At 33.0% G+C, this 12,736-nt stretch overlaps 5 non-coding genes across 5 annotated transcripts; all 5 read left to right on the top strand.

Moving 5' to 3' along the window:
- The first annotated feature begins 182 nt into the window (after positions 1-182).
- On the top strand, positions 183-370 carry LOC141681957 (U2 spliceosomal RNA). The gene has a single exon (XR_012559367.1). It is a non-coding gene; the product is annotated as a U2 spliceosomal RNA (small nuclear RNA).
- A 2,792-nt stretch (positions 371-3,162) lies between these two features.
- On the top strand, positions 3,163-3,359 carry LOC141681748 (U2 spliceosomal RNA). Its single transcript, XR_012559172.1, has one exon. It is a non-coding gene; the product is annotated as a U2 spliceosomal RNA (small nuclear RNA).
- A 564-nt stretch (positions 3,360-3,923) lies between these two features.
- Positions 3,924-4,082, top strand: LOC141681330 (U1 spliceosomal RNA). The gene has a single exon (XR_012558770.1). It is a non-coding gene; the product is annotated as a U1 spliceosomal RNA (small nuclear RNA).
- An 896-nt stretch (positions 4,083-4,978) lies between these two features.
- Positions 4,979-5,174, top strand: LOC141681809 (U2 spliceosomal RNA). The gene has a single exon (XR_012559232.1). It is a non-coding gene; the product is annotated as a U2 spliceosomal RNA (small nuclear RNA).
- Positions 5,175-5,781: 607 nt separating this feature from the next.
- Positions 5,782-5,940, top strand: LOC141681135 (U1 spliceosomal RNA). The gene has a single exon (XR_012558577.1). It is a non-coding gene; the product is annotated as a U1 spliceosomal RNA (small nuclear RNA).
- The last annotated feature ends 6,796 nt before the right edge of the window (positions 5,941-12,736 follow it).

Below are 12,736 nucleotides of genomic sequence, written 5' to 3'. Positions count from 1 at the left end.
TTTCGAGGGAAAAGTCAATTTTTATGTACTCAAACAATTCATATCCATATTTTATTCCAGGTTTTACAGCATTGCTTACATTAGTGGTTTATATGAACCTGGAGTTTCGTACTACCTTGAGATACTTTCGGTAGATCTGCCGAACTCATCCTTATAAACAAGGTCAGATAGTTTGTTCATTCATATCTTTCTCGTCCTTTTGGCTAAGATCAAGTGTGTATTTGTTCTTATTAGTTTAATATCTTATATGTGGGTCAATGGTCATCCTGATTTTAAATTACTTATTTTAACTGTGAAGTTCCAAACAATATCTTGTAATTGAGGTCTTCGTCTCTTAAGTGTTGCATTCTCATCAAATCAAAGAATAAATATTTTTTTATTAACACTTTTAAACTCCTAGATGGAGAAAAACCTCGCTAATCTGGATTGTTTTTAATTGAAACAAATTCGGACAAGCCTAAAACGTCTCGAAAAAGTCAAAATAAAATAGCTTTAGGTCCACAATTAACCGATCTATACATATGCACCAACGAAGTCGAAAAATTGGCTGAATTTAATGTTTTCTGGTCAAAACTTAAAAATTCCAGCGAACGTTAAACTCCAGCCACCAGAAATTTGAAATTATACCAATCGTAAAATCTGAGGTTAGAACTAGGTAGATTTTGATTTGGGCTTCAATTTGGTTACTAGAACTTGTGATTTGGAGGTGACTAACACTTTCAACCGGACCTTCGGCTCTCAGAACAGTTCAAGAACTCAGGAAAAGGCGCGCGCCACGTCGGCGAAATGTAACGTCTATTACTGATCCAGTAACGGAATGACTTAAAGCTGGAAAAATTGAAAGTTAAATGATCTGAAGTACAAAATCTTTATTTGAGGGACCAAACAGTAAAACAACAATAATTAAAGGACCATTCAATTATTTTCCCTAAATTTAAAAAAAGGCTTGGTAAATTCGTCCGAAATCTAATTTATTTCCAATATTATCATTTATCTTTGGCCAGTAAAATTTATCATTCATTATACAAGCAAGCTATAAGAGCAAGTCCAACAGTCTCTTAATAGGTTCCTTATAAATATTATAAAATATTAACTCTTAGTAATTTAAGACATTCTTTTGAATTTGGACTCCAAAAATGATCCTTATCTTCATTCCTAATTATTATTATAATAATAAATTTGTAGGAGATATGAAAGGAAGAGAGAGAAAAGGACTAAAACGAAGAGAGAAAAATTAATTTTTTATTGATAAAAATAAAATAAGGGATGACTTGTGGTTCCTTAAAGATAAGGTATGAGAGATATATCTTAGTGATATAAGGAACCACTAAGATATTGTTGGAGTGCAATTTTTTATCATATTTTTTTATTTGGAGTTAGAGCATGTTTAAGGGATCTGTTGGACTAGCTCTAACATAAATTAACCCTCGATGGTCTCTGGTGATTTATCATGTGTAGAGTTTCCTATGTTTGTGTTTGATTTAGCAGTATGTATCCAAAGCTATAAGAAGTTAGTACTATAGAATATTGTCAATGCAGTCTCTATTTGTATTAATTTTTATGAAGTTTTAAAACTTAGTGCCCATTTGGGAAATCATAAAATAAATAACTTAGACTTAAATCGAATAAGTGACTGATAAGTGATAAGTTGATAAATGCTTATAAGTTATACAAGTGTTTGGATAATTTAACTTATAAGTTAGAATTTTTTTATTTAAATATTAAAATAAATCATTTTTAAATATAATTATCTTAATTTTTATATTTTAAGTTAGATTGATATTAAAAAAATATATTTTAAAAATAAAATTGATAAAAAATGAAAAATAAAAAATAAGTTGAAAGAAAGTACGTCGTTACTAACATTCAACTTATCAGCTTATAAGTTGTAAATTCAACTTATAAGTTGGGTCGACAAATACTTGTCAACAAGCTGTTACGGACTTATAAGTCAATAAGCCAACTTAACTGATTTGATAAACAGACCCTTAACAAAAGCTTGGGGCTCTTTCTGTACGTCAACGACGTGGAAGGCTCTTTCCGTCAACGACGTGCAAGGCCTTTTGGCCAGTAAAATTGGGTCAAAAAATGCTTCGCTAGTTTAACAAAATTTTCTTTTCGTAAGCTAGGAGCTTACTTACTGTTAAAAAGACGAACCAATTAGGTTCAAAATCATATAGTTGCGAGAAATTTATCTCCTCAAGCTTGAGATACAAGGTACAAAATTTAGAACTAGATTGGAAGGGGCTGTGCGGACGCCAGCCAATAGACCTTAGGCTCGCACCCCTCCTAAGTGAAATGAAGATCACTGACCTAGGCATTGAGCATTCTTCATCACCCATTAACCCCATCTAGGTATGTAAATTTGAAAGTAGGAACATTGTCTATATTTATAGGTAGTGAGTAGTGTTTGTTGCTGTATATTATCGATGTGGGAACTTGTAACACATTACTAGTACTTAGGCGGTACGTGACAATTCAAATTCAAGTAGGATTGTATTTGTGCCGTCCTTTTAAGATTTTGTATTAGTATGCTAATTATCTCCTTATTCAAATATTTGGTATTAATATAACCTAACTATCAACGTAACGATCTCAAATATTAGAACATTCTATATGTTAGTGTTTTAAATCTAAAATGATTAGGCTTTCTAAATTGGGTAAATACTTTCATGATTTAAACGAAAAATAAAGTACAGGTATACTAAATTGAATAAGATAGTTAATACAAAATTTGTAACTATTTTTTTCTTCAATTTCAGGATAGTTTTAGTTAAATAATATTATTTGGTTTGGTCATAACCCTAACAATAATATAAAGATAGTTTGATGTTAAAATAATACACGATCCTGGATCTAAAATAAAATAATCTAATTTTTTCACGATTTAAATAAAAATAAGTAAATATGCTAAATTGAATATAATAGTTAATGGTTTTTTTATGATTCAAACAAAAACAAGTAGTTATCCTAGACTGAATATAATAATTAATAATATTACTATGTACTTTAACAATTCATATTCATATCTTATTCCACGCTTTACAGCATTGCTCACATTAGTAGTTTATATGTACCTGGAGTTCCGTACCACCTCGATATACTTTTCGGTAGATGTGCCGAACTCATCCATATAAACAAAGTCAGGTAGCTTATTCATTCATACCTTTCTCGACCTTTTGGCTAAGATCAAGTGAAGTATCTGTTCTTATCAGTTTAATATCTGATATGTGGGACAATGGTTTACATGATATTAAATTAATTTTTTTTATCAGGGAAGATCCTAAAAATAGCTTGCTATTGAGGTTTTCATGCGTCGCCTAAGTGTTGCACTATTGCTCGGGCCTGGCGCACCCCCACCAAATCAAAGAATAAATATGTTTTTTAAAGGACACGAATTCTTTCCCGGAGAAAAAAATCGCTATTCATATTGTTTCCAGATGAAAGTTTAAAACTACGACGACATATTTCAAATATAATTTAACTTAATGTAACAATTTACAACTAATGCCTCAATTTCACCTTTTTAATATAATATTTCACGACAATAAGTAATATAGTTCTGATTTTCCAGATTCAAGTACAAAGATTGTACCTCATTACGATCCATGTTCAACGAACCGAGTTATTATGTCACCCAAAGCTATTTTCACTCATTGGCCAGAAACAGCATAAAGGTACCGGTGGTGTAAGAAATTACGTTTGGAGATATAGATATTCTGTGTTTTTTATTTAAGACAAATAACTCCCAAATTTTAAATTAAATGTCAATCGCACTAAGAAATTATAGTCAAATACATCAGCACAAGATTTACACTATCATTGATAACAAAAGTATGCTCTGAGAACTTCCCACATCGACCGATCTAAGGTAAAATATTCCAACAACGCTATGAATAGAGATATACGACCTACATGAAAACTTACTTACCTAGATGGGGCCAATTGGGGATCATTAAGGTCCACGGCCTAGGAAGGTGACTTCCATTGAACTTTGGATTGGTTCTTGCCTAAGGTCTACCCAAGTGGTGGAGCCGGCATCATAATTTGTGTTAGGGGGCTTGCGTTCGCGCGGCCCCGCCTACTATATCACAAAATTTGTTATATTACAGAATTTCATGAAACCTGGTAAACCAAGGGGATTTTAAACTTGGGGTGGCAAAATCTAAAATTCGGGATTAATCAATTAAAAACTTCATTTATTTATAATTATTACTATTTATTGAATATTTGCAAGTAAAAATTACTCTGATTAACACGCAAATGAATTTATAGTCTCTCTCACTAAATAAATTCATCATAATATAATATAAGAAATGATAGGTGAGGTAAATATTCACAATTACAAACATCAACATGCACATATATTGTACTGCGCCATTATCTTGTTCACGTTAAGAGTTTCCTTTTCTTTTAAGTTTCATGACATATTGTTCTTAAAAATTAATTCTCCTCTTACGTGGAGTTTTTTTAATTTTATTATGACAAAAACCTTGTAAACTAAAGACGCGTATGGTTTCTCACAACACGGTTTTTCCGCATTATTCATATTTAAGGTGTTACCCGGTATTGCTTTCCCGTTTAAGTTTCAGTTTAAATTTGAAAATAAAACACAAGTCTTGCAACATACTAAATTTGTTGTTGGGTGTGGTTGCATAAAATTTGCAGCAAGCAACGGAATAGGAATTCGTAATGCACCAAGAGTGATAGAAAAGCAGTTGACTTGCATATTATTAATTAAACATTTTGGAAAAACATTTTATGTACTTACTCCAACAGTTTATTATTTTTTATTTTTTGAGGGAAAAGTCAATTTGTATGTACTCGAACAATGCATATTCATATCTTATTCCACGCTTTACAGCATTGCTTACATTAATAGTTTATATGTACCTGGAGTTCCGTACCACCTCAAGATACTTTTTGGTAGATGTGCCGAACTCATCCATATAAATAAGGTCAGATAGCTTGATCATTCATACCTTTCTTGGCCTTTTGGCTAAGATCAAGTGTAGTATCTATTCTTACCAATTTAATATCTGATATGTGGGCCAATGGGCCACACGATATTAAATTAATTTTTTTATCGGGGAAGATCCTAACAATAGCTTGCTATTGAGGTCTTCATGTGTCGCCTCAGTGTTACACTACTGCTCGGGCCTGGCGTACCCCCACCAAATCAAAGAATAAATATTTTTTTTAAAAGACACGAACTCCTTGCCAGAGAAAAAAAACGCTACTCCGATTGTTTCTAGATGAAAGTTTAAAATATGGTGATATATTTCAAATATAATTTAACTTGTAACAATTTACAAATATTGCCTCAATTTCACCTTTTAAATATAATATTTTAGGATAATAAGTAATATAGTTTCAATTTCACCTTTTATAATAGAATGCACGACAATAAATAATAAAGTTCTAATTTTCCAGATTCAAGTACAAATATTGTACCTCATTTTAATCCATGTTCAACGAACCGAGTTACTATGTCATCCAAAGTTATTTTCACTCACTGGCCGCAAACTGCATAAAGGTACCGATAGTGTAAGAAATTACGTTCGGAGATATGGATATTCCGTGTTTTTTATTTAAGACAAATAACCCCCAAATTTTAAATTACATGTCAATCGCACTACGAAATTATAGTCAAATACATCATCACAAGATTTACACTATCGTTGATAACAAAAGTCTGCTCTGAGAACTTCCCACATCGACCGATCTAAGGTAAAATATTCCAACAACGCTATAAATATAGATATACGACTTACATGAAAATTACTTACTTGGGTGGGGTCAATGGGCGATCATTAAGGTTCATGGCCTAGGGAAGTGACTTCTATTGCACTTTGGATGGGTTTTTGCCTAAGGTCTACCCAAGTGGTGGAGCCTACATCATAATTTATGTTAGGGGGCTTGCGGTCGCACGGCCCCACCAACTATATTACATAATTTTTTATATTACTGAATTTCATGAAACCTAGTAAACCAAGGGAATTTCAAACTTGGGGTGGCAAAATCTAAAATTCAGGATTAATCAATTAAAAACTTCATTTATTTAAAGTTATTACTATTTATTGAATATTTGCAAGTAAAAATTACTCTTATTAACACGCAAATGAATTTATAGTCTCTCTCACCAATGGTTCACACGATATTAAATTAATTTTTTTATCAGGGAAAATCCTAATAATAGCTTGCTATTGAGGTCTTCATGCGTCTCCTAAGTGTTGCACTAATGCTCGGGCCTAGTGCAACATCAGGGAAATATTGTGTAATTATTTTTATCAATAAATATTTATTATGTGATTATTATGTGAATTTTTGTGAATTATTTGATGATTGTTATTAATATTTTGGTGTTTATGTCTAATAAAATTAGGATATTTTAATTTTTAATTATCCAGAATAAAATATAGATAATTTTGGTATTTTTCTGGGAATTTTTGGATTGTTATGTGATTTTATAAGGATTTATAGAATTAATAATGATTATTTTTACGTAATTATAAAATTATTTTTTAGAATTGAGAATCATCCCACTTCAACCGTTTTTGTATTCTACAACCCGAAACTCTTCAGAAAACTCCTTCCTAACCTAATCTGATAATTTTGAACACTTTCTATGGTTTGACTTTTTCGATCCGGGGTACGGTTTGACCTGTACGAGCTCTGGCGTAAAATTTTCGAGACTACATTTTATAGATCGATAAAACCCATATTCTCGAAAGACGAGGTATTATTACCCTATTTTTGTATAAAGTGTTTTATAAGAGGTTCTGTTTTGATAATCATCCAAATCTGGTATAAAATTGTATCGTTATATAGTTACTTAGCGGCTAAGTAATCTATTTTCGAATTCAATACATAAGTGTAATTATAAGTATTATTAAATAAACAAAATACTTGATGGTTCTGTCAGCTGTGCGTTGCTTCATTATTAATTTTATGTGATTTGTTGGTACGAAGATTATTTGTATAATTAATTATTAAATTGAATGGTTTTATTTTACTTTTGAAAGTAATTTAATTGAAAATTTATTCTCATAAATGGTAAAATTGTTTCTAAAATTATTTTTGTTGCTTTATAATTTTATTTATTATTTTTGGGAATTTATAAAATTCAGAAATCAATATTCTATCAATTATTTACCCCTAAATGATTTTTTGATTACATTTAAATGTAAATTCTGTACCAAATTCCAGAATTCTTCAAAAATTATGAAAAATTAATTTTATTACTTTTTGATTATTTCTGAGATTTTAAAATTATGCCTGCAATTTTCTGACTTTTATGCACCCGCAAGTTCATTTGTTAAATAATTAATCGTAGAAATGTTGTGTATTTCAAAAATATTTTAAAAAGTTCGAAATTCATATTTTATTTGCCTCGGAATATTTATAAAATTTAGAAATTATTTTGATATTATTTTGACGAGTTCTCGCACGCAACATGTATCGATAAATTTACGATTTGGTGACCGAAACAGGATAATAGCGGGAGTAAGTCAAAATAAAGAAAAATAATAATACATAAACCCAATTCTACCCCCTAGCACCGCCGCACTCTCTCTCTCACTTTAATCCTCTCTCGGCTCTCTCTCCTCACTCTCTCCAATCGCTCCCGAATCTCTTCTCTCTTCCACTCCACTCTTTTCTTTTCTTTTCCCCGTCTCTTCTTCCTCTGTTTCAGACTACCGTTTTTGCCGCCATTGTTTTCTCTTTTCCGGCGAGCACCGCCGCCTTATTCCAGTAATTCTTTTTCCGTCCGCCTCTTTCTTTTTTCAGTCCATCGTTTGTTCCGGTTGTGGCTTCAATTGTTCCTGCTATATTGTATATGTATATCTCTGTGTGTATCGTGTGTGTTATTGTGTGTGTGTGTGTGAGTTTTGCGCGGTGGCGCGTGGTGCGCGTGTAGCGTGGTGTTGCTGTTCGATTTTCTTGGTTCTGTTATTCAGATTAACATTTTATTTATTAATTTATTTTTGAATTTCTGCAGAAAATTATTTTCTTGGTCCGGTTGTGGCTTCAATTGTTCCTGCTATAATGTATATGTATATCTCTGTGTGTATCGTGTGTGTTATTGTGTGTGTGTGTGAGAGTTTTGCGCGGTGGCGCGCGGTGCGCGTGCAGCGTGGTGTTGCTGTTCGATTTTCTTGGTTCTGTTATTCAGATTAACATTTTATTTATTAATTTATTTATTGAATTTCTGCAGAAAATTATTTGAGTAAAGTTTCGTGAAATAAATTAATTCATGCAGGAAAAGAAACTAATTAATCAGTAGAATTTGTAAGGAAACCCGAAATTTATCGGGTACCGACGAATTTTACCGCCGTCGGCGATGAGCCTCGGCGAGCCTACGATGGGCGACGATGATTAATTATGAGTCCTAAATTATAAATAAATAAAATTAGTTGTAACATTAATTTCGAAACAAAAAAATAAGATATTATTATTATAGGTCGTATCGGTGATTGGGATTACGAATCGTGGTTGGTTGGTTGTTGTTGTGATTGGATTGTTGTTGTGATTTGACGTCGAATTGATTCGATGGGTATGCCGATAAACAAAGGAGACGCTGCCCGATTTTCGGGAAAATTAATTCTGAAAATATGGGGACGTACCCTATAATTATCGGAGACGTCGAACGAAGATATATAATCATATTATATGAACCTAATTACGTGTTGGGACAAGATATTTTATAAATAATCGATTACCCTGTTTTTCAAAACAACGAGTATACGTACTTTCCAAAAATAAGTACTGAACCGAGTTTCGAAGATGTGAACCATAATTGTTATGTGGATTGTAATAATACATATAAATATGAGTTGGGATATGAAATCGTATGGGTAGAAGTGATAGCGATAATCTGAATTAGGATATCTCAACCCTGTAGGTCCTAGTCGGAAGACCCGAGGATTGACGTCGGACTAAGAATTCCCTAGTGGTCAATCGTCAAACTCATCAAGATTTTAATCGAAGGACATAAAGGATAGAATATATCCAGAATAGGCTAGTGGCTTGACGATAAAGCCGAACGTTCAAGTTGAACAAAAGTCAACCATTAGTAGTGGTTAAAGCTTATCAAAGCAAGTATTCCTAACTTTTCTCATAATATACTGCAAATACTTCATTCCTATTCTAAGTTCAGAATAGTTAACTGTTTTATATTTTGCTGCAATTACTCTTAATTATGCAAGTTCCTTTCATTATTGTTCCTATATTATCGATTGATCTCTCGAGCAAGTACCTATTCTTCCGGGTTATTTGCAAACCCTGAATTGGGATGTTTTCAAATCAAGATGATTTGACATCAAAATACTCTACGGGCTGGATGGTTACTATGAGGGCCAGTGATGAGCTAAATCCTATGGGCTGGGGATGGACCGGACCCTTGGGCGATAGTGCCTGGGTACCTGAATGGATCTATACGGGTGGGTATAGATCTACACTATATCCTGACTGATCAGCAGGGTATGAGTGTGAACTAGTGTCCAGTCTAATTTATTGTTGATCGCCATTAACAGCATTCTCTCTCGAAAAATTTTATGATTCCAAAACCGGATAAAACCCTGATTCAGGAGATGAATTTGGGAATTGCTCGTTACTTTTGATTTATAATCAAGGGCCGGTAACGACCATTGTTTGTTCGCTCAACTCCCTCAAATAGATAAAATTGTCTAAAATTATTTAAAGATTTTCTCCGGAAATTTTCCTTTGATATTGATGCTTGGAACTCAATTATATACTTGCTGAGCATTTTTGGCACACTCTTGCTTTGTAAATTCTTATTTCTTTCAAAAACAAATGAGGATAAAAGTGAATAGCTTTGAGTAGATAGCAGAAGTTAGAAAGATCTCCGCTGTGAAAGGATGAAGATGTTAGAAAAATTAGACAAGGGAACTTGTGCAAAGGTATTTAAACTTGTATTTTAGTTGTTGTGAATTGTAAAAGGTTAGATTCTTTTTTCATACCATAACCTGTAAACGATCCGGTTTTAAGGGGTTATTTGTATATCATTTTAAATTATGTAAAGATTGTTTAGTGACACCAAATCTTGACCCCGGATTTGGAGTGTTACAAGTTGGCATCAGAGCAACAGGTTATTCATCCCTGAAATAAGAATTGGTGAGAGTAAGATAGGAGTGATAGGCCTTATAAGGTTGGAAAGACCTAGGCATACTAAGTTTAAGTTTGAATTGAGTGCGAATTAGGATTAGCGGATCCGATATGGATTTAGTAAGATAGGATTGTTGAGGAAAGTGTAAGGCGAATATAACAACGCTATAGATATATTGAGTTCTCAGATGCTATAGTAATGAGGAGTCGACAACTCGACGTAAATTGGGTATGTTACCCTAGTTTTCAGGTGGTTTTAAAGAAAAATGCAATTGATTATTGTGAGAGCTTCGTGTAAGGAAAGCTAGGTGAGTTTTAGTACAATTTAACTTAGAATTAGGTAGTAGGACGAGCTCCACGCTGGAGGAAACGAGTTGACGGAAGCTAGTGAAGAGCCAAAGTTGTAAGTTTCAAAGGCACCACCGTGACGAGAAGATTCTTATCACTTATTGGGCGCTGCGCAAGGAATGAGTTTTACCATATTAGGTATACTTAAGACCAAAAAGAAGGTGCCGCCTTATTTATAGACAGAACGTCAAATTTCATTAGTGGTTGTTAGCATAACATCAAGGACGACGACGAGAATATCAAAGACAGTGGCAAGCGTCAGTATCGGGTTAGAGTTACGAATAGAATGATATTCAACGGTAAAATAAAGTTTCGTCGATCAATAAATGCGAGCAGAATCCAAAGAGAAATAGAAGATATACCAAAGTGGAGATACCCTTATATGGGCATTCCTTTAATTAGATATCTCATTAGCGGATTATAAGAATAGCGAGTAACTTATATAGTAATGACGACCAAATGTCGGATTTTCAAAATTCTAAAACGAGTTTCCGAAAGAGATTCTTTTAATAAATTTTCAGAAGATCTTTGTATAAAATGAGTTTCACAATGTGGTTGTTGAATTACTACTTAAGTTCTTGTTATTATAAGTAGAAAATGACCTGAAAGAATAATGGATCTAGACTCAGTGTTGTTAGTTCGGAGGACCAAGTAGACCCACTAGCAGGAAGAAAGTTTAAAGTTTTTCCGTGAAAGACGAATGTAAATTTTGTTTAATAATATCAATAATTGAATCAACATGTTAAAAAATTATTTACCCAATTCATGAAATTATTAAAATTTAACAAGATTCGTGATTCGAACAGACAGAAGATGATTGAAGGAAATGGAAGACTCTTCCAGATGATTGGAGAAGAATCGTGTTTCTATCGACGATGTTGAGGCGTTACGTGATCGATGATTATTCTACGTGGCATTTTGAAATCGGAAGCAGTAATTATAAATTTCGTAAGGACGCAATTATGATCGAATTATTAAAGCATTTAATGTGAAGGCATTTCCAGACGACATTCCGAAGTGATGATGTGTCCGAAATTATGAATCTATTATTCGAATGATCTTTGAATTATATTTAATTGAAGCGTGGACGGTGACCAACCCTGTCATTCTTTCCTCTAATACGTTGACATATATTCTTCTTGATTCCTGAATATGTACGAGCTTCTTGTAGTAATAAATTATATGAGGCAAAAATGAAAGAAAATTTATTGTATTCCTTTTGGATTATTTCTCTTCTCAAAATATTGCTTATTGATTGAGACAAACATTGTTGTGATGTGACGCTTTATCGAAATGACGAGGAGTCGGGTGGGACGCCACCTAATCATGTACTGTATGCCATATAGTATGAAAGACTGGCCATCTTGAGTACAAATATGGTTATCTCAATCATATCTAAATCTTCGCCCATTCTTCTTCCTTCAATTTATTGACTTACAGATTCTCTCAATTATTTTGTTGCATTGTTGTTCTTTACCCAATTTTTCAATCAGAAACATATACACAAACTCTCCTTTTGCGTAGAGTCTATTCTTTGACGATCTTAAAAAGAAATAGAATAGTCCCGTGTAGCAGATAGAATTATATGTCAAATATAGGTATGATTGCGAGCCGATAAATGGTGGACATCTGCGGGCGAGGAAGAACGAATTCACCGATAACGTGGTCGTGATAAAGACATCAAATCAGAAAGTTGTTCGTGTTACGATGATTTCATCAGTACGGTAGATTGCGTTAACGCGACACACTTCAAATCAGAAGATTTCGACATGAAATGAATAGTTAGTGAACCGTAATAAATTAATTATAAAATAAGGAAGTAACGCTGTATACATCAAAAAAAGCGAATGAGTGTCGGGACGACAACCGAAGATCAAGGAATTCTGAACAATAATGCAGACATGCAATTAATATATGAAGCATCCCTTCGTCGTGAGAAGATATTTGTCGTAAAGATTCAAGATCGAAGAAATCTTAATTGCAAACAAATTTCGAATGTGTTCTTCAAGAAATTGTTAAGTTCTCTAACTTGAGTAAATAAGTTATGGTGAATTTAATACTCCTAACCGGGTCAGTGACGAAAGTTCGATACGGGAACATAAGTGGAGATGAAGTAATGGTGATTCGACTGCGAAACCTTTTAAGAAATAATGATTTGAGGATTGAGTTTTCCCTAGATTGTGATGATGATAATTAAGACCATGCGTGGTTATTAAAAGATAAATAGATTAGTTAATGAAATTGAGTGTGTATCGTCAAA

This window comes from Apium graveolens, chromosome 8 (genome assembly GCF_009905375.1).
Source record: "Apium graveolens cultivar Ventura chromosome 8, ASM990537v1, whole genome shotgun sequence".
Taxonomy (NCBI): domain Eukaryota; kingdom Viridiplantae; phylum Streptophyta; class Magnoliopsida; order Apiales; family Apiaceae; genus Apium; species Apium graveolens.
The sequence above is the reverse complement of the archived record's forward strand: the minus strand, read 5'-3'. Positions and strand labels throughout refer to the sequence as shown.